Raw genomic sequence first — 25,605 nt, 5'->3', positions numbered from 1 at the left:
GTAAAATCAAAGTGCGTAAACCTCGCTAGTTTCGATCTAAAACGATGCATCCCGTTGTTTTGAGCCGGAATACAAGTTTTCGCGCAGTTCTGAGAGAAAAAGTTTTCACGTTTCTCTCGTTTACTCTTCGACGATTTGTAAAATCGATGTTCGGGAATCTCGCTAGTTTCGATCTAAAACAATGTATCCCGTTGTTTTGAGCTGGAATACAAGTTTTCGAGTAGTTATGAGAGAAAAAGTTTACACCTTTCTCTCGTCTACTCATCGACGACTTGTAAAATCGATGTTCGTGAATCTTGCTAGTTTCGATCTAAAACGATGTATCCCGTTGTTTTGAGTGGAATACAAGTTTTCGCGCAGTTATGAGAGAAAAAGTTTACACCTTTCTCTCCTCTGCTCATCGACGACTTGTAAAATCGATGTTCGTGAATCTCCCTAGTTTTGATCTAAAACGATCTATCCCGTTGTTTTGAGCTGGAATACAAGTTCTCGCGCAGTTCTGAGAGAAAAAGTTTACACCTTTCTCCCGCCTACTCTTCGATGACTTGAAAATCGATGTTCATGAATTTTGCTAGTTTCGATCTAAAACGATGTATCCCGATCTTTTGAGCTGGAATACGAGTTTTAGCGTAGTTCTGAGAGAAAAAGCTTACAGCTTTCTCTCGTCTAGCCTTGGACGACTTGTAAAATCAAAGTGCGTAAATCTCCCTAGTTTTGATCTAAAACGATGTTCCCGTTGTTTTGAGCTGGAATACAAGTTCTCGCGCAGCTCTGAGAGAAAAAGTTTACACCTTTCTCTCGTCTACTCATCGACAACTTGTAAAATCGATGTTCGCGAATCTCGCTAGTTTCGACCTAAAACGATGTATCCCGTTGTTTTGAGCTGGAATACAAGTTTTCGCGCAGTTCTGAGAGATAAAGTTTACACCTTTCTCTCGTCTACTATTCGACGATTTGTAAATTCGATGTTCATGAATATTGCTAGTTTCGACCTAAAACGATGTATGCCGTTGTTTTGAGCCGGAATACAAGTTTTCTCGCAGTTCTGAGAGAAAAAGTTTACACCTCTCTCTCGTCTACTCTTCGCCGACTTGTAAATTCGAAGTGCGTAAATCTTGCTAGTTTCGATCTAAAACGATGTATCCCGTTGTTTTGAGCCGGAATACAAGTTTTCGCGCAGTTCTGAGAGAAAAAGTTTACACCTTTCTCTCGTCTACTCTTCAACGATTTGTAAAATCGATGTTCGTGAATCTTGCTAGTTTCGAACTATAACGATGTATGCCGTTGTTTTGAGACGGAATACAAGCTTTCGCGCATTTCTGAAAGAAAAAGTTTACACCTTTATCTCGTCTACTCATCGACGACTTGTATAATCGATGCTTGTGAATCTCGCTAGTTTCGATCTAAAACAATGTATACCGTGTATTTGAGCCGGAATACAAGTTTTCGCGCAGTCTACTCTTCGACGACTTGTAAAATCAAAGTGCTTAAATCTCGCTAGTTTCGATCTAAAATGATGTATATCGTGTTTTTGAGCTGGAATTCAAGTTTTCACGCAGTTCTGAGAGAAAAAGTTTACACCTTTCTCTCGTCTACTCATCGACGACTTTTATAATCGATGTTCGTTAATCTCGCTAGTTTCGATCTAAAACAATGTATACCGTGTTTTTGAGCTGGAATACAAGTTTTCGCGCAGTTCTGAGAGAAAAAGTTTACACCTTTCTCTCGTCTACTCATCGACGACTTGTAAAATCTATGTTTGTGAATCTCCATAGTTTTGATCTACAACGATGTATCCCGTTGTTTTGAGCTGGAATACAAGTTCTCGCGCAGTTCTGAGAGAAAAAGTTTACACCTTTCTCTCGTCTACTCTTCGACGAGTTGTAAAATCGAAGTGCATGAATCTCGCTAGTTTCGTTCTAAAACGATGTATCCCGTTGTTTTGAGCCGGAGTACAAGTTTTCGCGCAGTCTACTCTTCGACAACTTGTAAAATCAAAGTGCGTAAATCTCGCTAGTTTCGATCTGAAACGATGTATCCCGTTGTTTTGAGCCGGAATACAAGTTTTCGCGCAGTTATGAGAGAAACAGTTTACACCTTTCTCTCGTCTACTCATCCACGAATTGTAAAATCGATGTTCGTAAATCTCGCTAGTTGCCATCTAAAACGATTTATTCCGTTGTTTTTAGCTGGAATACAAGTTTTCGCGCAGTTCCGAGAGAAAAGTTTACACCTTCCTCTCGTCTACTCTTCGACGATTTGTGAAATCGATGTTCGTGAATCTTGCTAGTTTTGATCTAAAACGATGTATACCGTGATTTGAGCTGGAATACAAGTTTTCGCGCAGTTCTGAGAGAAAAAGTTTACGCCTTTCTCTCGTCTACTCATCGACAACTTGTAAAATCGATGTTCGTGAATCTCGCTAGTTTCGATCTAAAACGATGTATCCCGTTGTTTTGAGATGGAATACAAGTTTTCGCACAGTTATGAGAGAAAAAGTTTACACCTTTCTCTCATCTGCTCATCGACGACTTGTAAAATCGATGTTCGTGAATCTCCCTAGTTTTGATCTAAAACGATGTATCCCGTTGTTTTGAGCTGGAATACAAGTTCTCGCGCAGTTCTGAGAGAAAAAGTTTACACCTTTCTCCCGCCTACTCTTCGATGACTTGTAAAATCAATGTTCGTGAATTTTGCTAGTTTCGATCTAAAACGATGTATCCCGATCTTTTGAGCCGGAATACGAGTTTTAGCGCAGTTCTGAGGGAAAAAGCTTACAGCTTTCTCTCGTCTAGCCTTGGACGACTTGTAAAATCGAAGTGCGTAAATATCGCTAGTTTCAATCTAAAACGATATATCCCGTTGTTTTGAGCCGGAGTACAAGTTTTCGCGCAGTCTACTCTTCGACGACTTGTAAAATCAAAGTGCGTAAATCTCGCTAGTTTCGATCTAAAACGATGTATCCCGTTGTTTTGAGCCGGAATACAAGTTTTCGAGCAGTTCTCAAAGAAAACGTGTACACCTTTCTCTCGTCTACTCATCGACGACTTGTAAAATCGATGTTCGTGAATCTCGCTAGTTTCGATCTAAAACGATGTATACCGTATTTTTGAGCTGGAATACAAGTTTTCGCGCAGTTCTGAGAGAAAGTTTACACCTTTCTCTCGTCTACTATTCGACGACTTGTAAATTCGATGTTCATGAATCTTGCTAGTTTCGATCTAAAACGATGTGTGCCGTTGTTTTGAGCCGGAATACAAGATTTCTCGCTGTTCTGAGAGAAAAAGTTTACAGCTCTCTCTCGTCTACTCTTCGTCGACTTGTAAATTCGAAGTGCGTAAATCTTGCTAGTTTCGATCTAAAACGATGTATCCCGTTGTTTTGAGCCGGAATACAAGTTTTCTCGCAGTTCTGAGAGAAAAAGTTTACAGCTCTCTCTCGTCTACTCTTCGTCGACTTGTAAATTCGAAGTGCGTAAATCTTGCTAGTTTCGATCTAAAACGATGTATCCCGTTGTTTTGAGCCGGAATACAAGTTTTCGCGCAGTTCTGAGAGAAAAAGTTTACACCTTTCTCTCGTCTACTCTTCAACGATTTGTAAAATCGATGTTCGTGAATCTTGCTAGTTTCGAACTATAACGATGTATGCCGTTGTTTTGAGACGGAATACAAGCTTTCGCGCAGTTCTGAAAGAAACAGTTTACACCTTTATCTCGTCTACTCATCGACGACTTGTATAATCGATGCTTGTGAATCTCGCTAGTTTCGATCTAAAACGATGTATACCGTGTTCTTGAGCTGGAATACAAGTTTTCGTGCAGTTCTGAGAGAAAAAGTTTACAGCTCTCTCTCGTCTACTCTTCGTCGACTTGTAAAATCGATCTTCGTGAATTTTGCTAATTTAGATCTAATACGATGTATCCCGATGATTTGAGCCGGAATACGAGTTTTAGCGCAGTTCTGAGAGAAAAAGTTTACACCTTACTCTCGTCTACTCATCGACGACTTGTATAATCGATGTTCGTGAATCTCGCTAGTTTCGATCTAAAACGATGTATCCCGTTGTTTTGAGCTGGAATACAAGTTTTCGCGCAGTTCTGAGAGAAAAAGCTAACACCTTTTTCTCGTCTACTCTTCGACGACTTGTAAAATCGAAGTGCATGAATCTCGCTAGTTTCGTTCTAAAACGATGTATCCCGTTGTTTTGAGCCGGAGTACAAGTTTTCGCGCAGTCTACTCTTCGACGACTTGTAAAATCAAAGTGCGTAAACCTCGCTAGTTTCGATCTAGAACGATGTATCCCGTTGTTTTGAGCCGGAATACAAGTTTTCGCGCAGTTCTGAGAGAAAAAGTTTACACCTTTCTCTCGTCTACTCATCCACTTGTAAAATCGATGTTCGTAAATCTCGCTAGTTTCGATCTAAAACGATGTATACCGTGTTTTTGAGCTGGAATACAAGTTTTCACGCAGTTCTGAAAGAAAAAGTTTACACCTTTCTCTCGTCTAGCCTTGGACGACTTGTAAAATCAAAGTGCGTAAATCTCCCTAGTTTTGATCTAAAACGATGTTCCCGTTGTTTTGAGCTGGAATACAAGTTCTCGCGCAGCTCTGAGAGAAAAAGTTTACACCTTTCTCTCGTCTACTCATCGACAACTTGTAAAATCGATGTTCGCGAATCTCGCTAGTTTCGACCTAAAACGATGTATCCCGTTGTTTTGAGCTGGAATACAAGTTTTCGCGCAGTTCTGAGAGAAAAACTTTACACCTTTCTCTCGTCTACTCATCGACGATTTGTAAAATCGATGTTAGTGAATCTTGCTAGTTTCGATCTATAACGATGTATGCCGTTGTTTTGAGACGGAATACAAGTTTTCGCGCAGTTATGAAAGAAAAAGTTTACACCTTTATCTCGTCTACTCATCGACGACTTGTATAATCGATGTTCGTGAATCTCCATAGTTTTGATCTAAAACAATGTATCCCGTTGTTTTGAGCTGGAATACAAGTTCTCACCCCGTTTTGAGAGAAAAAGTTTACACCTTTCTCTCGTGTACTCTTCGACGACTTGTAAAATCGAAGTGCATGAATCTCGCTAGTTTCGTTCTAAAACGATGTATCCCGTTGTTTTGAGCCGGAGTACAAGTTTTCGCGCAGTGTACTCTTCGAGGACTTGTAAAATCAAAGTGCGTAAACCTCGCTAGTTTCGATCTAAAACGATGCATCCCGTTGTTTTGAGCCGGAATACAAGTTTTCGCGCAGTTCTGAGAGAAAAAGTTTACACATTTCTCTCGTCTACTCTTCGACGACTTGTAAAATCGAAGTGCATGAATCTCGCTAGTTTCGTTCTAAAACGATGTATCCCGTTGTTTTGAGCCGGAATACAAGTTTTCTCGCAGTTCTGAGAGAAAAAGTTTACACCTTTCTCTCGTCTACTCATCGACGACTTGTAAAATCTATGTTTGTGAATCTCCATAGTTTTGATCTAAAACGATGTATCCCGTTGTTTTGAGCTGGAATACAAGTTCTCGCGCAGTTCTGAGAGAAAAAGTTTACACCTTTCTCTCGTCTACTCTTCGACGAGTTGTAAAATCGAAGTGCATGAATCTCGCTAGTTTCGTTCTAAAACGATGTATCCCGTTGTTTTGAGCCGGAGTACAAGTTTTCGCGCAGTCTACTCTTCGACAACTTGTAAAATCAAAGTGCGTAAATCTCGCTAGTTTCGATCTGAAACGATGTATCCCGTTGTTTTGAGCCGGAATACAAGTTTTCGCGCAGTTATGAGAGAAACAGTTTGCACCTTTCTCTCGTCTACTCATCCACGAATTGTAAAATCGATGTTCGTAAATCTCGCTAGTTGCCATCTAAAACGATTTATTCCGTTGTTTTTAGCTGGAATACAAGTTTTCGCGCAGTTCCGAGAGAAAAGTTTACACCTTCCTCTCGTCTACTCTTCGACGATTTGTGAAATCGATGTTCGTGAATCTTGCTAGTTTTGATCTAAAACGATGTATACCGTGATTTGAGCTGGAATACAAGTTTTCGCGCAGTTCTGAGAGAAAAAGTTTACGCCTTTCTCTCGTCTACTCATCGACAACTTGTAAAATCGATGTTCGTGAATCTCGCTAGTTTCGATCTAAAACGATGTATCCCGTTGTTTTGAGATGGAATACAAGTTTTCGCACAGTTATGAGAGAAAAAGTTTACACCTTTCTCTCATCTGCTCATCGACGACTTGTAAAATCGATGTTCGTGAATCTCCCTAGTTTTGATCTAAAACGATGTATCCCGTTGTTTTGAGCTGGAATACAAGTTCTCGCGCAGTTCTGAGAGAAAAAGTTTACACCTTTCTCCCGCCTACTCTTCGATGACTTGTAAAATCAATGTTCGTGAATTTTGCTAGTTTCGATCTAAAACGATGTATCCCGATCTTTTGAGCCGGAATACGAGTTTTAGCGCAGTTCTGAGGGAAAAAGCTTACAGCTTTCTCTCGTCTAGCCTTGGACGACTTGTAAAATCGAAGTGCGTAAATATCGCTAGTTTCGATCTAAAACGATATATCCCGTTGTTTTGAGCCGGAGTACAAGTTTTCGCGCAGTCTACTCTTCGACGACTTGTAAAATCAAAGTGCGTAAATCTCGCTAGTTTCGATCTAAAACGATGTATCCCGTTGTTTTGAGCCGGAATACAAGTTTTCGAGCAGTTCTCAAAGAAAACGTTTACACCTTTCTCTCGTCTACTCATCGACGACTTGTAAAATCGATGTTCGTGAATCTCGCTAGTTTCGATCTAAAACGATGTATACCGTATTTTTGAGCTGGAATACAAGTTTTCGCGCAGTTCTGAGAGAAAGTTTACACCTTTCTCTCGTCTACTTTTCGACGATTTGTAAATTCGATGTTCATGAATCTTGCTAGTTTCGATCTAAAACGATGTGTGCCGTTGTTTTGAGCCGGAATACAAGATTTCTCGCTGTTCTGAGAGAAAAAGTTTACAGCTCTCTCTCGTCTACTCTTCGTCGACTTGTAAATTCGAAGTGCGTAAATCTTGCTAGTTTCGATCTAAAACGATGTATCCCGTTGTTTTGAGCCGGAATACAAGTTTTCTCGCAGTTCTGAGAGAAAAAGTTTACAGCTCTCTCTCGTCTACTCTTCGTCGACTTGTAAATTCGAAGTGCGTAAATCTTGCTAGTTTCGATCTAAAACGATGTATCCCGTTGTTTTGAGCCGGAATACAAGTTTTCGCGCAGTTCTGAGAGAAAAAGTTTACACCTTTCTCTCGTCTACTCTTCAACGATTTGTAAAATCGATGTTCGTGAATCTTGCTAGTTTCGAACTATAACGATGTATGCCGTTGTTTTGAGACGGAATACAAGCTTTCGCGCAGTTCTGAAAGAAACAGTTTACACCTTTATCTCGTCTACTCATCGACGACTTGTATAATCGATGCTTGTGAATCTCGCTAGTTTCGATCTAAAACGATGTATACCGTGTTTTTGAGCTGGAATACAAGTTTTCGCGCAGTTCTGAGAGAAAAAGTTTACGCCTTTCTCTCGTCTACTCATCGACGACTTGTAAAATCGATGTTCGTGAATCTCCCTAGTTTTGATGTAAAACGACGTATCCCGTTATTTTGAGCTGGAATACAAGTTCTCGCGCAGTTCTGAGAGAAAAACTAAACCTTTCTCCAGTCTACTCTTCGATGACTTGTAAAATCGATCTTCGTGAATTTTGCTAATTTAGATCTAATACGATGTATCCCGATGATTTGAGCCGGAATACGAGTTTTAGCGCAGTTCTGAGAGAAAACGTTTACACCTTACTCTCGTCTACTCATCGACGACTTGTATAATCGATGTTCGTGAATCTCGCTAGTTTCGTTCTAAAACGATGTATCCCGTTGTTTTGAGCCGGAGTACAAGTTTTCGCGCAGTCTACTCTTCGACGACTTGTAAAATCAAAGTGCGTAAACCTCGCTAGTTTCGATCTAGAACGATGTATCCCGTTGTTTTGAGCCGGAATACAAGTTTTCGCGCAGTTCTGAGAGAAAAAGTTTACACCTTTCTCTCGTCTACTCATCCACTTGTAAAATCGATGTTCGTAAATCTCGCTAGTTTCGATCTAAAACGATGTATACCGTGTTTTTGAGCTGGAATACAAGTTTTCACGCAGTTCTGAAAGAAAAAGTTTACACCTTTCTCTCGTCTAGCCTTGGACGACTTGTAAAATCAAAGTGCGTAAATCTCCCTAGTTTTGATCTAAAACGATGTTCCCGTTGTTTTGAGCTGGAATACAAGTTCTCGCGCAGCTCTGAGAGAAAAAGTTTACACCTTTCTCTCGTCTACTCATCGACAACTTGTAAAATCGATGTTCGCGAATCTCGCTAGTTTCGACCTAAAACGATGTATCCCGTTGTTTTGAGCTGGAATACAAGTTTTCGCGCAGTTCTGAGAGAAAAACTTTACACCTTTCTCTCGTCTACTCATCGACGATTTGTAAAATCGATGTTAGTGAATCTTGCTAGTTTCGATCTATAACGATGTATGCCGTTGTTTTGAGACGGAATACAAGTTTTCGCGCAGTTATGAAAGAAAAAGTTTACACCTTTATCTCGTCTACTCATCGACGACTTGTATATACGATGTTCGTGAATCTCCATAGTTTTGATCTAAAACAATGTATCCCGTTGTTTTGAGCTGGAATACAAGTTATCACCCCGTTTTGAGAGAAAAAGTTTACACCTTTCTCTCGTGTACTCTTCGACGACTTGTAAAATCGAAGTGCATGAATCTCGCTAGTTTCGTTCTAAAACGATGTATCCCGTTGTTTCGAGCCGGAGTACAAGTTTTCGCGCAGTGTACTCTTCGACGACTTGTAAAATCAAAGTGCGTAAACCTCGCTAGTTTCGATCTAAAACGATGCATCCCGTTGTTTTGAGCCGGAATACAAGTTTTCGCGCAGTTCTGAGAGAAAAAGTTTTCACCTTTCTCTCGTTTACACTTCGTCGATTTGTAAAATCGATGTTCGGGAATCTCGCTAGTTTCGATCTAAAACAATGTATCCCGTTGTTTTGAGCTGGAATACAAGTTTTCGAGTAGTTATGAGAGAAAAAGTTTACACCTTTCTCTCGTCTACTCATCGACGACTTGTAAAATCGATGGTCGTGAATCTCCCTAGTTTTGATCTAAAACGACGTATCCCGTTGTTTTGAGCCGGAATACAAGTTTTCTCGCACTTCTGAGAGAAAAAGTTTACACATTTCTCTCGTCTACTCTTCGACGACTTGTAAAATCGAAGTGCATGAATCTCGCTAGTTTCGTTCTAAAACGATGTCTCCCGTTGTTTTGAGCCGGAATACAAGTTTTCGCGCAGTTCTGAAAGAAAAAGTTTACACCTTTCTCTCGTCTACTCATCGACGACTTGTATAATCGATGTTCGTGAATCTCCCTAGTTTTGATCTAGAACGACGTATCCCGTTATTTTGAGCTGGAATACAAGTTCTCGCGCAGTTCTGAGAGAAAAACTAAACCTTTCTCCCGTCTACTCTTCGATGACTTGTAAAATCGATGTTCGTGAATTTTGCTAGCTTCGATCTAATACGATGTATCCCGATGATTTGAGCCGGAATACGAGTTTTAGCGCAGTTCTGAGAGAAAAAGTTTACAGCTTTCTCTCGTCTAGCCTTGGACGACTTGTAAAATCGAAGTGCGTAAATCTCGCTATTTTCGATCTAAAACGATATATCCCGTTGTTTTGAGCCGGAGTACAAGTTTTCGCGCAGTTCTGAGAGAAAAAGTTTACAGCTCTCTCTCGTCTACTCTTCGTCGACTTGTAAATTCGAAGTGCGTAAATCTTGCTAGTTTCGATCTAAAACGATGTATCCCGTTGTTTTGAGCCGGAATACAAGTTTTCGCGCAGTTCTGAGAGAAAAAGTTTACACCTTTCTCTCGTCTACTCTTCAACGATTTGTAAAATCGATGTTCGTGAATCTTGCTAGTTTCGAACTATAACGATGTATGCCGTTGTTTTGAGACGGAATACAAGCTTTCGCGCAGTTCTGAAAGAAACAGTTTACACCTTTATCTCGTCTACTCATCGACGACTTGTATAATCGATGCTTGTGAATCTCGCTAGTTTCGATCTAAAACGATGCATACCGTGTTTTTGAGCTGGAATACAAGTTTTCGCGCAGTTCTGAGAGAAAAAGTTTACGCCTTTCTCTCGTCTACTCATCGACGACTTGTAAAATCGATGTTCGTGAATCTCCCTAGTTTTGATGTAAAACGACGTATCCCGTTATTTTGAGCTGGAATACAAGTTCTCGCGCAGTTCTGAGAGAAAAACTAAACCTTTCTCCAGTCTACTCTTCGATGACTTGTAAAATCGATCTTCGTGAATTTTGCTAATTTAGATCTAATACGATGTATCCCGATGATTTGAGCCGGAATACGAGTTTTAGCGCAGTTCTGAGAGAAAACGTTTACACCTTACTCTCGTCTACTCATCGACGACTTGTATAATCGATGTTCGTGAATCTCGCTAGTTTCGTTCTAAAACGATGTATCCCGTTGTTTTGAGCCGGAGTACAAGTTTTCGCGCAGTCTACTCTTCGACGACTTGTAAAATCAAAGTGCGTAAACCTCGCTAGTTTCGATCTAGAACGATGTATCCCGTTGTTTTGAGCCGGAATACAAGTTTTCGCGCAGTTCTGAGAGAAAAAGTTTACACCTTTCTCTCGTCTACTCATCCACTTGTAAAATCGATGTTCGTAAATCTCGCTAGTTTCGATCTAAAACGATGTATACCGTGTTTTTGAGCTGGAATACAAGTTATCACGCAGTTCTGAAAGAAAAAGTTTACACCTTTCTCTCGTCTAGCCTTGGACGACTTGTAAAATCAAAGTGCGTAAATCTCCCTAGTTTTGATCTAAAACGATGTTCCCGTTGTTTTGAGCTGGAATACAAGTTCTCGCGCAGCTCTGAGAGAAAAAGTTTACACCTTTCTCTCGTCTACTCATCGACAACTTGTAAAATCGATGTTCGCGAATCTCGCTAGTTTCGACCTAAAACGATGTATCCCGTTGTTTTGAGCTGGAATACAAGTTTTCGCGCAGTTCTGAGAGAAAAACTTTACACCTTTTTCTCGTCTACTCATCGACGATTTGTAAAATCGATGTTAGTGAATCTTGCTAGTTTCGATCTATAACGATGTATGCCGTTGTTTTGAGACGGAATACAAGTTTTCGCGCAGTTATGAAAGAAAAAGTTTACACCTTTATCTCGTCTACTCATCGACGACTTGTATAATCGATGTTCGTGAATCTCCATAGTTTTGATCTAAAACAATGTATCCCGTTGTTTTGAGCTGGAATACAAGTTCTCACCCCGTTTTGAGAGAAAAAGTTTACACCTTTCTCTCGTGTACTCTTCGACGACTTGTAAAATCGAAGTGCATGAATCTCGCTAGTTTCGTTCTAAAACGATGTATCCCGTTGTTTTGAGCCGGAGTACAAGTTTTCGCGCAGTGTACTCTTCGACGACTTGTAAAATCAAAGTGCGTAAACCTCGCTAGTTTCGATCTAAAACGATGCATCCCGTTGTTTTGAGCCGGAATACAAGTTTTCGCGCAGTTCTGAGAGAAAAAGTTTTCACCTTTCTCTCGTTTACACTTCGTCGATTTGTAAAATCGATGTTCGGGAATCTCGCTAGTTTCGATCTAAAACAATGTATCCCGTTGTTTTGAGCTGGAATACAAGTTTTCGAGTAGTTATGAGAGAAAAAGTTTACACCTTTCTCTCGTCTACTCATCGACGACTTGTAAAATCGATGGTCGTGAATCTCCCTAGTTTTGATCTAAAACGACGTATCCCGTTGTTTTGAGCCGGAATACAAGTTTTCTCGCACTTCTGAGAGAAAAAGTTTACACATTTCTCTCGTCTACTCTTCGACGACTTGTAAAATCGAAGTGCATGAATCTCGCTAGTTTCGTTCTAAAACGATGTCTCCCGTTGTTTTGAGCCGGAATACAAGTTTTCGCGCAGTTCTGAAAGAAAAAGTTTACACCTTTCTCTCGTGTACTCATCGACGACTTGTATAATCGATGTTCGTGAATCTCCCTAGTTTTGATCTAGAACGACGTATCCCGTTATTTTGAGCTGGAATACAAGTTCTCGCGCAGTTCTGAGAGAAAAACTAAACCTTTCTCCCGTCTACTCTTCGATGACTTGTAAAATCGATGTTCGTGAATTTTGCTAGCTTCGATCTAATACGATGTATCCCGATGATTTGAGCCGGAATACGAGTTTTAGCGCAGTTCTGAGAGAAAAAGTTTACAGCTTTCTCTCGTCTAGCCTTGGACGACTTGTAAAATCGAAGTGCGTAAATCTCGCTATTTTCGATCTAAAACGATATATCCCGTTGTTTTGAGCCGGAGTACAAGTTTTCGCGCAGTTCTGAGAGAAAAAGTTTACGCCTTTCTCTGTCTACTCATCGACGACTTGTAAAATCGATGTTCGTGAATCTCCCTAGTTTTGATCTAGAACGACGTATCCCGTTATTTTGAGCTGGAATACAAGTTCTCGCGCAGTTCTGAGAGAAAAACTAAACCTTTCTCCCGTCTACTCTTCGATGACTTGTAAAATCGATGTTCGTGAATTTTGCTAGTTTCGATCTAATACGATGTATCCCGATGATTTGAGCCGGAATACGAGTTTTAGCGCAGTTCTGAGAGAAAAAGTTTACAGCTTTCTCTCGTGTAGCCTTGGACGACTTGTAAACTCGAAGTGCGTAAATCTCGCTAGTTTCGATCTAAAACGATATATCCCGTTGTTTTGAGCCGGAGTACAAGTTTTCGCGCAGTCCACTCTTCGACGACTTGTAAAATCAAAGTGCGCAAATCTCGCTAGTTTCGATCTAAAACGATGTATCCCTTTGTTTTCAGCTGGAATACAAGTTTTCGCGCAGTTCTGAGAGAAAAAGTTAACACCTTTCTCTCGTCTACTCTTCGACGACTTGTAAAATCGAAGTGCATGAATCTCGCTAGTTTCGTTCTAAAACGATGTATGCCATTGTTTTGAGCCGGAGTACAAGTTTTCGCGCAGTCTACACTTCGACGACTTGTAAAATCAAAGTGCATGAATCTCGCTAGTTTCGTTCTAAAACGATGTATGCCATTGTTTTGAGCCGGAATACAAGTTTTCGCGGAGTTCTGAGAGAAAAAGTTTACACCTTTCTCTCGTGTACTCTTCGACGATGTGTAAAAGCGATGCTCGTGAATCTTGCTGGTTTCGATCTAAAACGATGTATCCCGTTGTTTTGAGCCGAATACAAGATTTTCGCGCAGTTCTGAGAGAAAAAGTTTACACCTTTCTCTCGTCTACTCTTCGACGACTTGTAAAATCGATGCTCATGAATCTTGCTAGTTTCGATCTAAAACGATGTATCCCGTTGTTTTAAACCGGAATACAAGTTTTCGCGCAGTTCTGAGAGAAAAAGTTTACACCTTTCTCTCGTCTACTCATCCACTTGTAAAATCGATGTTCGTGAATCTTGCTAGTTTCGATCTATAAAGATGTATGCCGTTGTTTTGAGCCGGAATACAAGTTTTCGCGCAGTTCTGAAAGAATAAGTTAACACCTTTCTCTCGTCTGCTCATCGACGACTTGTATAATCGATGTTCGTGAATCTCGCTAGTTTCGATCTAAAACGATGTATACCGTGTTTTTGAGCTGGAATACAAGTTTTCGCGCAGTTCTGAGAGAAAAAGTTTACATCTTTCTCTCGTCTACTCATCGACAACTTGTAAAATTGATGTTCGTGAATCTCGCTAGTTTCGATCTAAAACGATGTATCCCGTTGTCTTGAGCTGGAATACAAGTTTTCGCGCAGTTATGAGCGAAAAAGTTTACACCTTTCTCTCGTCTACTCATCGACGACTTGTATAATCGATGTTCGTGAATCTCCGTAGTTTTGATCTAAAACGATGTATCCCGTTGTTTTGAGCTGGAATACTAGTTCTCGCGCAGTTCTGAGAAAAACGTTTACACCTTTTTCTCCTCTCCTCTTCGACGACTTGCAAAATCGAAGTGCATGAATCTCGCTAGTTTCGTTCTAAAACGATGTATCCCGTTGTTTGGAGCCGGAGTACAAGTTTTCGCGCAGTCTACTCTTCGACTACTTGTAAAATCAAATTGCGTAAACCTCCCTAGTTTCGATCTAAAACGATGTATCCCGTTGTTTTGAGCTGGAATACAAGTTTTCGCGCAGTTCTGAGAGAAAAAGTTAACACCTTTCTCTCGTCTACTCTTCGACGACTTGTAAAATCGAAGTGCATGAATCTCGCTAGTTTCGGTCTAAAACGATGTATGCCATTGTTTTGAGCCGGAGTACAAGTTTTCGCGCAGTCTACACTTCGACGACTTGTAAAATCAAAGTGCGTAAACCTCGCTAGTTTCGATCTAAAACGATGTATCCCGTTGTTTTAAGCCGGAATACAAGTTTTCGCGCAGTTCTGAGAGAAAACGTTTACACCTTTCTCTCGTCTACTCATCCACTTGTGAAATCGATGTTCGTGAATCTTGCTAGTTTCGATCTATAACGATGTATGCCGTTGGTTTGAGCCGGAATACAAGTTTTCGCGCAGTTCTGAAAGAAAAAGTTAACACCTTTCTCTCGTCTACTCATCGACGACTTGTAAAATCGATGTTCGTGAATCTCCCTAGTTTTGATGTAAAACGACGTATCCCGTTATTTTGAGCTGGAATACAAGTTCTCGCGCAGTTCTGAGAGAAAAACTAAACCTTTCTCCCGTCTACTCTTCGATGACTTGTATAATCGATGTTCGTGAATCTCGCTAGTTTCGATCTAAAACAATGTATACCGTGTTTTTGAGCTGGAATACAAGTTTTCGCGCAGTTCTGAGAGAAAAAGTTTACATCTTTCTCTCGTCTACTCATCGACAACTTGTAAAATCGATGTTCGTGAATCTCGCTAGTTTCGATCTAAAACCATGTATCCCGTTGTCTTGAGCTGAAATACATGTTTTCGCGCAGTTATGAGCGAAAAAGTTTACACCTTTCTCTCGTCTACTCATCGACGACTTGTATAGTCGATGTTCGTGAATCTCCCTAGTTTTGATCTAAAACGATGTATCCCGTTGTGTTGAGCTGGAATACAAGTTCTCGCGCAGTTCTGAGAAAAAAGTTTACACCTTTTTCTCCTCTACTCTTCGACGACTTGCAAAATCGAAGTGCATGAATCTCGCTAGTTTCGTTCTAAAACGATGTATCCCGTTGTTTTGAGCCGGAGTACAAGTTTTTGCGCAGTTCTGAGAGAAAAAGTTTACACCTTTCTCTCGTCTACTCATCCACGGCTTGTAAAATCGATGTTCGTAAATCTCGCTAGTTTCGATCTAAAAAGATGTATCCCGTTGTTTTGAGCTGGAATACAAGTTTTCGCGCAGTTCTGAGAGAAAAAGTTTACACCTTTCTCTCGTTTACTCTTCGACGATTTGTAAAATCGATGTTCGTGAATCTTGCTATTTTCGATCTATAACGATGTATGCCATTGTTTTGAGCCGGAATACAAGTTTTTTCGCAGTTCTGAGAGAAAAAGTTTACACCTTTCTCTCGTCTACTCATCGGCGACGTGTAAAATCGATGTTCGTGAATCTCGCTAGTTTCGATCTAAAACAATGTATACCGTGTTTTTGAGCTGGAATACAAGTTTTCGCGCAGTTTTGAGAGAAAAAGTTTACGCCTTTCTCTGTCTACTCATCGACGACTTGTAAAATCGATGCTCGTGAATCTCCCTAGTTTTGATCTAGAACGACGTATCCCGTTATTTTGAGCTGGAATACAAGTTCTCGCGCAGTTCTGAGAGAAAAACTAAACCTTTCTCCCGTCTACTCTTCGATGACTTGTAAAATCGATGTTCGTGAATTTTGCTAGTTTCGATCTAATACGATGTATCCCGATGATTTGAGCCGGAATACGAGTTTTAGCGCAGTTCTGAGAGAAAAAGTTTACAGCTTTCTCTCGTCTAGCCTTGGACGACTTGTAAAATCGAAGTGCGTAAATCTCGCTAGTTTCGATCTAAAACGATTTATCCCGTTGTTTTGAGCCGGAGTACAAGTTTTCGCGCAGTCCACTCTTCGACGACTTGTAAAATCAAAGTGCGCAAATCTCGCTAGTTTCGATCTAAAACGATGTATCCCTTTGTTTTGAGCTGGAATACAAGTTTTCGCGCAGTTCTGAGAGAAAAAGTTAACACCTTTCTCTCGTCTACTCTTCGACGACTTGTAAAATCGAAGTGCATGAATCTCGCTAGTTTCGTTCTAAAACGATGTACCCCGTTGTTTTGAGCAGGAGTACAAGTTTTCGCGCAGTCTACACTTCGACGACTTGTAAAATCAAAGTGCGTAAACCTCGCTAGTTTCGATCTAAAACGATGTATCCCGTTGTTTTGAGCCGGAATACAAGTTTTCGCGCAGTTCTGAGAGAAAACGTTTACACCTTTCTCTCGTCTACTCATCCAATTGTAAAATCGATGTTCGTGAATCTTGCTAGTTTCGATCTATAACGATGTATGCCGTTGTTTTGAGCCGGAATACAAGTTTTCGCGCAGTTCTGAAAGAAAAAGTTAACACCTTTCTCTCGTCTACTCATCGACGACTTGTATAATCGATGTTCGTGAATCTCGCTAGTTTCGATCTAAAACGATGTATACCGTGTTTTTGAGCTGGAATACAAGTTTTCGCGCAGTTCTGAGAGAAAACGTTTACATCATTCTCTCGTCTACTCATCGACAACTTGTAAAATTGATGTTCGTGAATCTCGCTAGTTTCGATCTAAAACCATGTATCCCGTTGTCTTGAGCTGGAATACAAGTTTTCGCGCAGTTATGAGCGAAAAAGTTTACACCTTTCTCTCGTCTACTCATCGACGACTTGTATAGTCGATGTTCGTGAATCTCCCTAGTTTTGATCTAAAACGATGTATCCCGTTGTTTTGAGCTGGAATACAAGTTCTCGCGCAGTTCTGAGAAAAAAGTTTACACCTTTTTCTCCTCTACTCTTCGACGACTTGCAAAATCGAAGTGCATGAATCTCGCTAGTTTCGTTCTAAAACGATGTATCCCGTTGTTTTGAGCCGGAGTACAAGTTTTCGCGCAGTTCTGAGAGAAAACGTTTACACCTTTCTCTCGTCTACTCATCCACGGCTTGTAAAATCGATGTTCGTAAATCTCGCTAGTTTCGATCTAAAACGATGTATCCCGTTGTTTTGAGCTGGAATACAAGTTTTCGCGCAGTTCTGAGAGAAAAAGTTTACACCTTTCTCTCGTTTACTCTTCGACGATTTGTAAAATCGATGTTCGTGAATCTTGCTATTTTCGATCTATAACGATGTATGCCGTTGTTTTGAGCCGGAATACAAGTTTTTTCGCAGTTCTGAGAGAAAAAGTTTACACCTTTCTCTCGTCAACTCATCGGCGACGTGTAAAATCGATGTTCGTGAATCTCGCTAGTTTCGATCTAAAACGATGTATACCGTGTTTTTGAGCTGGAATACAAGTTTTCGCGCAGTTCTGAGAGAAAAAGTTTACGCCTTTCTCTGTCTACTCATCGACGACTTGTAAAATCGATGCTCGTGAATCTCCCTAGTTTTGATCTAGAACGACGTATCCCGTTATTTTGAGCTGGAATACAAGTTCTCGCGCAGTTCTGAGAGAAAATCTAAACCTTTCTCCCGTCTACTCTTCGATGACTTGTAAAATCGATGTTCGTGAATTTTGCTAGTTTCGATCTAATACGATGTATCCCGATGATTTGAGCCGGAATACGAGTTTTAGCGCAGTTCTGAGAGAAAAAGTTTACAGCTTTCTCTCGTCTAGCCTTGGACGACTTGTAAAATCGAAGTGCGTAAATCTCGCTAGTTTCGATCTAAAACAATTTATCCCGTTGTTTTGAGCCGGAGTACAAGTTTTCGCGCAGTCCACTCTTCGACGACTTGTAAAATCAAAGTGCGCAAATCTCGCTAGTTTCGATCTAAAACGATGTATCCCTTTGTTTTGAGCTGGAATACAAGTTTTCGCGCAGTTCTGAGAGAAAAAGTTAACACCTTTCTCTCGTCTACTCTTCGACGACTTGTAAAATCGAAGTGCATGAATCTCGCTAGTTTCGTTCTAAAACGATGTACCCCGTTGTTTTGAGCAGGAGTACAAGTTTTCGCGCAGTCTACACTTCGACGAATTGTAAAATCAAAGTGCGTAAACCTCGCTAGTTTCGATCTAAGACGATGTATCCCGTTGTTTTGAGCCGGAATACAAGTTTTCGCGCAGTTCTGAGAGAAAACGTTTACACCTTTCTCTCGTCTACTCATCCACTTGTAAAATCGATGTTCGTGAATCTTGCTAGTTTCGATCTATAACGATGTATGCCGTTGTTTTGAGCCGGAATACAAGTTTTCGCGCAGTTCTGAAAGAAAAAGTTAACACCTTTCTCTCGTCTACTCATCGACGACTTGTATAATCGATGTTCGTGAATCTCGCTAGTTTCGATCTAAAACGATGTATACCGTGTTTTTGAGCTGGAATACAAGTTTTCGCGCAGTTCTGAGAGAAAAAGTTTACATCTTTCTCTCGTCTACTCATCGACAACTTGTAAAATTGATGTTCGTGAATCTCGCCAGTTTCGATCTAAAACCATGTATCCCATTGTCTTGAGCTGGAATACAAGTTTTCACGCAGTTATGAGCGAAAAAGTTTACACCTTTCTCTCGTCTACTCATCGACGACTTGTATAATCGATGTTCGTGAATCTCCGTAGTTTTGATCTAAAACGATGTATCCCGTTGTTTTGAGCTGGAATACTAGTTCTCGCGCAGTTCTGAGAAAAAAGTTTACACCTTTTTCTCCTCTACTCTTCGACGACTTGCAAAATCGAAGTGCATGAATCTCGCTAGTTTCGTTCTAAAACGATGTATCCCGTTGTTTGGAGCCGGAGTACAAGTTTTCGCGCAGTCTACTCTTCGACTACTTGTAAAATCAAAGTGCGTAAACCTCCCTAGTTTCGATCTAAAACGATGTATCCCGTTGTTTTGAGCTGGAATAAAAGTTTTCGCGCAGTTCTGAGAGAAAAAGTTAACACCTTTCTCTCGTCTACTCTTCGACGACTTGTAAAATCGAAGTGCATGAATCTCGCTAGTTTCGTTCTAAAACGATGTATGCCATTGTTTTGAGCCGGAGTACAAGTTTTCGCGCAGTCTACACTTCGACGACTTGTAAAATCAAAGTGCGTAAACCTCGCTAGATTCAATCTAAAACGATGTATCCCGTTGTTTTGAGCCGGAATACAAGTTTTCGCGCAGTTCTGAGAGAAAACGTTTACACCTTTCTCTCGTCTACTCATCGACATGTAAAATCGATGTTCGTGAATCTCCCTAGTTTTGATCTAAAACGACATATCCCGTTGTTTTGAGCTGGAATACAAGTTCTCGCACAGTTCTGAGGGAAAAACTTTAGACCTTTCTCTCGTCTACTCATCGACGACTTGTAAAATCGATGTTCGTGAATCTCGCTATTTTCGATCTAAAACGATGTATACCGTTGTTTTGAGCCGGAATACAAGTTTTGCGCAGTTCTGAGAGAAAAAGTTTACACCTTTCTCCCGTCTACTCATCCACGACTTGTAAAATCGATGTTCGTAAATCTCGCTAGTTTGGATCTAAAACGATGTATACCGTGTTTTTGAGCTGGAATACGTTTTCGCGCAGTTCTGAGAGAAAAAGTTTACATCTTTCTCTCGTCTACTCATCGACAACTTGTAAAATCGATGTTCGTGAATCTCGCTAGTTTCGATCTAAAACCATGTATCCCGTTGTCTTGAGCTGAAATACATGTTTTCGCGCAGTTATGAGCGAAAAAGTTTACACCTTTCTCTCGTCTACTCATCGACGACTTGTATAGTCGATGTTCGTGAATCTCCCTAGTTTTGATCTAAAACGATGTATCCCGTTGTTTTGAGCTGGAATACAAGTTCTCGCGCAGTTCTGAGAAAAAAGTTTACACCTTTTTCTCCTCTACTCTTCGACGACTTGCAAAATCGAAGTGCATGAATCTCGCTAGTTTCGTTCTAAAACGATGTATCCCGTTGTTTTGAGCCGGAGTACAAGTTTTCGCGCAGTTCTGAGAGAAAAAGTTTACATCTTTCTCTCGTCTACTCATCCACGGCTTGTAAAATCGATGTTCGTAAATCTCGCTAGTTTCGATCTAAAACGATGTATCCCGTTGTTTTGAGCTGGAATACAAGTTTTCGCGCAGTTCTGAGAGAAAAAGTTTACACCTTTCTCTCGTTTACTCTTCGACGATTTGTAAAATCGATGTTCGTGAATCTTGCTATTTTCAATCTATAACGATGTATGCCGTTGTTTTGAGCCGGAATACAAGTTTTTGCGCAGTTCTGAGAGAAAAAGTTTACACCTTTCTCTCGTCTACTCATCGGCGACGTGTAAAATCGATGTTCGTGAATCTCGCTAGTTTCGATCTAAAACGATGTATACCGTGTTTTTGAGCTGGAATACAAGTTTTCGCGCAGTTCTGAGAGAAAAAGTTTACACCTTTCTCTGTCTACTCATCGACGACTTGTAAAGGTGATGTTCGTGAATCTCCCTAGTTTTGATCTAGAACGACGTATCCCGTTATTTTGAGCTGGAATACAAGTTCTCGCGCAGTTCTGAGAGAAAAACTAAACCTTTCTCCCGTCTACTCTTCGATGACTTGTAAAATCGATGTTCGTGAATTTTGCTAGTTTCGATCTAATACGATGTATCCCGATCATTTGAGCCGGAATACGAGTTTTAGCGCAGTTCTGAGAGAAAAAGTTTACAGCTTTCTCTCGTCTAGCCTTGGACGACTTGCAAAATCGAAGTGCGTAAATCTCGCTAGTTTCGATCTAAAACGATTTATCCCGTTGTTTTGAGCCGGAGTACAAGTTTTCGCGCAGTCCACTCTTCGACGACTTGTAAAATCAGAGTGCGCAAATCTCGCTAGTTTCGATCTAAAACGATGTATCGCTTTGTTTTGAGCTGGAATACAAGTTTTCGCGCAGTTCTGAGAGAAAAAGTTAACACCTTTCTCTCGTCTACTCTTCGACGACTTGTAAACTCGAAGTGCATGAATCTCGCTAGTTTCGTTCTAAAACGATGTACCCCGTTGTTTTGAGCAGGAGTACAAGTTTTCGCGCAGTCTACACTTCGACGACTTGTAAAATCAAAGTGCGTAAACCTCGCTAGTTTCGATCTAAAACGATGTATCCCGTTGTTTTGAGCCGGAATACAAGTTTTCGCGCAGTTCTGAGAGAAAACGTTTACACCTTTCTCTCGTCTACTCATCCACTTGTAAAATCGATGTTCGTGAATCTTGCTAGTTTCGATCTATAACGATGTATGCCGTTGTTTTGAGCCGGAATACAAGTTTTCGCGTAGTTCTGAAAGAAAAAGTTTACACCTTTCTCTCGACTACTCATCGACAACTTGTAAAATCGATGTTCGTGAATCTCGCTAGTTTCGATCTAAAACGATGTATCCCGCTGTTTTGAGCTGGAATACAAGTTTTCGCGCAGTTCTGAGAGAAAAACTTTACACCATTCTCTCGTCTACTCTTCGACGATTTGTAAAATCGATGTTAGTGAATCTTGCTAGTTTCGATCTATAGCGATGTATGCCGTTGTTTTGAGACGAAATACAAGTTTTCGCGCAGTTATGAAAGAAAACGTTTACACCTTTATCTCGTCTACTCATCGACGACTTGTATAATCGATGTTCGTGAATCTCCCTAGTTTTGATCTAAAACGATGTATCCCGTTGTTTTGAGCTGGAATACAAGTTCTCACCCCGTTTTGAGAGAAAAAGTTTACACCTTTCTCTCGTGTACTCTTCGACGACTTGTAAAATCGAAGTGCATGAATCTCGCTAGTTTCGTTCTAAAACGATGTATCCCGTTGTTTTGAGCCGGAGTACAAGTTTTCGCGCAGTCTACTCTTCGACGACTTGTAAAATCAAAGTGCGCAAATCTCGCTAGTTTCGATCTAAAACGATGTATCCCGTTGTTTTGAGCCGGAATACAAGTCTTGCGCAATTCTGAGAGAAAAAGTTTACACCTTTCTCCCGTCTACTCATCCACGACTTGTAAAATCGATGTCCGTAAATCTCGCTAGTTTCGATCTAAAACGATGTATCCCGTTGTTTTGAGCTGGAATACAAGTTTTCGCGCAGTTCTGAGAGAAAAAGTTTGCACATTTCTCTCGTCTACTCTTCGATGACTTGTAAAATATTGTTTGTGAATTTTGCTAGTTTCAGTCTAAAACGATGTATACCGTGTTTTTTAGCTTAAATACAAGTTTTCGCGCAGTTGTGAGAGAAAAAGTTTACGCCTTTCTCTCGACTATTCATCGACAACTTGTAAAATCGATTTTCGTGAATCTCGCTAGTTTCGATCTAAAACGATGTATCCCGCTGTTTTGAGCTGGAATACAAGTTTTCGCGCAGTTATGAGAGGAAAAGTTTACACCTCTATCTCGTCTACTCATCGACGACTTGTAAAATCGATGTTCGTGAATCTCCCTCGTTTTGATCTAAAACGATATATCCCGTTGTTTTGAGCTGGAATACAAGTTCTCACCCCGTTCTGAGAGAAAAAGTTTACACCTTTCTCTCGTGTACTCTTCGACGACTTGTATAATCGATGTTCGTGAATCTCCCTAGTTTTGATCTAGAACGACGTATCCCGTTATTTTGAGCTGGAATACAAGTTCTCGCGCAGTTCTGAGAGAAAAACTAAACCATTCTCCCGTCTACTCATCGACGACTTGTAAAATCGATGGTCGTGAATCTCCCTAGTTTTGATCTAAAACGACGTATCCCGTTGTTTTGAGCCGGAATACAAGTTTTCTCGCACTTCTTAGAGAAAAAGTTTACACATTTCTCTCGTCTACTCTTCGACGACTTGTAAAATCGAAGTGCATGAATCTCGCTAGTTTCGTTTTAAAACGATGTATCCCGTTGTTTTGAGCCGGAGTACAAGTTTTCGCGCAGTTCTGAGAGAAAAAGTTTACTCCTTTCTCTCGTCTACTCATCCACGGCTTGTAAAATCGATGTTCGTAAATCTCGCTAGTTTCGATCTAAAACGATGTATCCCGTTGTTTTGAGCTGGAATACAAGTTTTCGCGCAGTTCTGAGAGAAAAAGTTTACACCTTTCTCTCGTTTACTCTTCGACGATTTGTAAAATCGATGTTCGTGAATCTTGCTATTTTCGATCTATAACGATGTATGCCGTTGTTTTGAGCCGGAATACAAGTTTTCTCGCAGTTCTGAGAGAAAAAGTTTACACCTTTCTCTCGTCTACTCATCGGCGACTTGTAAAATCGATGTTCGTGAATCTCGCTAGTTTTGATGAAAAACGATATATCCCGTTGTTCTGAGCCGGAGTACAAGTTTTCGCGCAGTTCTGAGAGAAAAAGTTTACGCCTTTCTCTGTCTACTCATCGACGACTTGTAAAATCGATGTTCGTGAATCTCCCTAGTTTTGATCTAGAACGACGTATCCCGTTATTTTGAGCTGGAATACAAGTTCTCGCGCAGTTCTGAGAGAAAAACTAAACCTTTCTCCCGTCTACTCTTCGATGACTTGTAAAATCGATGTTCGTGAATTTTGCTAGTTTCGATCTAATACGATGTATCCCGATGATTTGAGCCGGAATACGAGTTTTAGCGCAGTTCTGAGAGAAAAAGTTTACAGCTTTCTCTCGTCTAGCCTTGGACGACTTGTAAAATCGAAGTGCGTAAATCTCGCTAGTTTCGATCTAAAACGATATATCCCGTTGTTTTGAGCCGGAGTACAAGTTTTCGCGCAGTCCACTCTTCGACGACTTGTAAAATCAAAGTGCGCAAATCTCGCTAGTTTCGATCTAAAACGATGTATCCCTTTGTTTTGAGCTGGAATACAAGTTTTCGCGCAGTTCTGAGAGAAAAAGTTAACACCTTTCTCTCGTCTACTCTTCGACGACTTGTAAAATCGAAGTGCATGAATCTCGCTAGTTTCGTTCTAAAACGATGTACCCCGTTGTTTTGAGCAGGAGTACAAGTTTTCGCGCAGTCTACACTTCGACGACTTGTAAAATCAAAGTGCGTAAACCTCGCTAGTTTCGATCTAAAACGATGTATCCCGTTGTTTTGAGCCGGAATACAAGTTTTCGCGCAGTTCTGAGAGAAAACGTTTACACCTTTCTCTCGTCTACTCATCCACTTGTAAAATCGATGTTCGTGAATCTTGCTAGTTTCGATCTATAAAGATGTATGCCGTTGTCTTGAGCTGGAATACAAGTTTTCGCGCAGTTATGAGCGAAAAAGTTTACACCTTTCTCTCGTCTACTCATCGACGACTTGTATAATCGATGTTCGTGAATCTCCCTAGTTTTGATCTAGAACGACGTATCCCGTTATTTTGAGCTGGAATACAAGTTCTCGCGCAGTTCTGAGAGAAAAACTAAACCTTTCTCCCGTCTACTCTTCGATGACTTGTAAAATTGATGTTCGTGAATTTTGCTAGCTTCGATCTAATACGATGTATCCCGATGATTTGAGCCGGAATACGAGTTTTAGCGCAGTTCTGAGAGAAAAAGTTTACAGCTTTCTCTCGTCTAGCCTTGGACGACTTGTAAAATCGAAGTGCGTAAATCTCGCTAGTTTCGATCTAAAACGATATATCCCGTTGTTTTGAGCCGGAGTACAAGTTTTCGCGCAGTTCTGAGAGAAAAAGTTTACGCCTTTCTCTGTCTACTCATCGACGACTTGTAAAATCGATGTTCGTGAATCTCCCTAGTTTTGATCTAGAACGACGTATCCGTTATTTTGAGCTGGAATACAAGTTCTCGCGCAGTTCTGAGAGAAAAACTAAACCTTTCTCCCGTCTACTCTTCGATGACTTGTAAAATCGATGTTCGTGAATTTTGCTAGTTTCGATCTAATACGATGTATCCCGATGATTTGAGCCGGAATACGAGTTTTAGCGCAGTTCTGAGAGAAAAAGTTTACAGCTGTCTCTCGTCTAGCCTTGGACGACTTGTAAAATCGAAGTGCGTAAATCTCGCTAGTTTCGATCTAAAACGATATATCCCGTTGTTTTGAGCCGGAGTACAAGTTTTCGCGCAGTCCACTCTTCGACGACTTGTAAAATCAAAGTGCGCAAATCTCGCTAGTTTCGATCTAAAACGATGTATTCCTTTGTTTTGAGCTGGAATACAAGTTTTCGCGCAGTTCTGAGAGAAAAAGTTAACACCTTTCTCTCGTCTACTCTTCGACGACTTGTAAAATCGAAGTGCATGAATCTCGCTAGTTTCGTTCTAAAACGATGTACCCCGTTGTTTTGAGCCGGAATACAAGTTTTCGCGCAGTTCTGAGAGAAAACGTTTACACCTTTCTCTCGTCTACTCATCGACGACTTGTATAATCGATGTTCGTGAATCTCGCTAGTTTCGATCTAAAACGATGTATACCGTGTTTTTGAGCTGGAATACAAGTTTTCGCGCAGTTCTGAGAGAAAAAGTTTACATCTTTCT

This window comes from Amblyomma americanum, chromosome 4 (assembly GCF_052857255.1).
Source record: "Amblyomma americanum isolate KBUSLIRL-KWMA chromosome 4, ASM5285725v1, whole genome shotgun sequence".
NCBI lineage: Eukaryota > Metazoa > Arthropoda > Arachnida > Ixodida > Ixodidae > Amblyomma > Amblyomma americanum.
Note: the sequence above shows the minus strand (reverse complement) of the source record.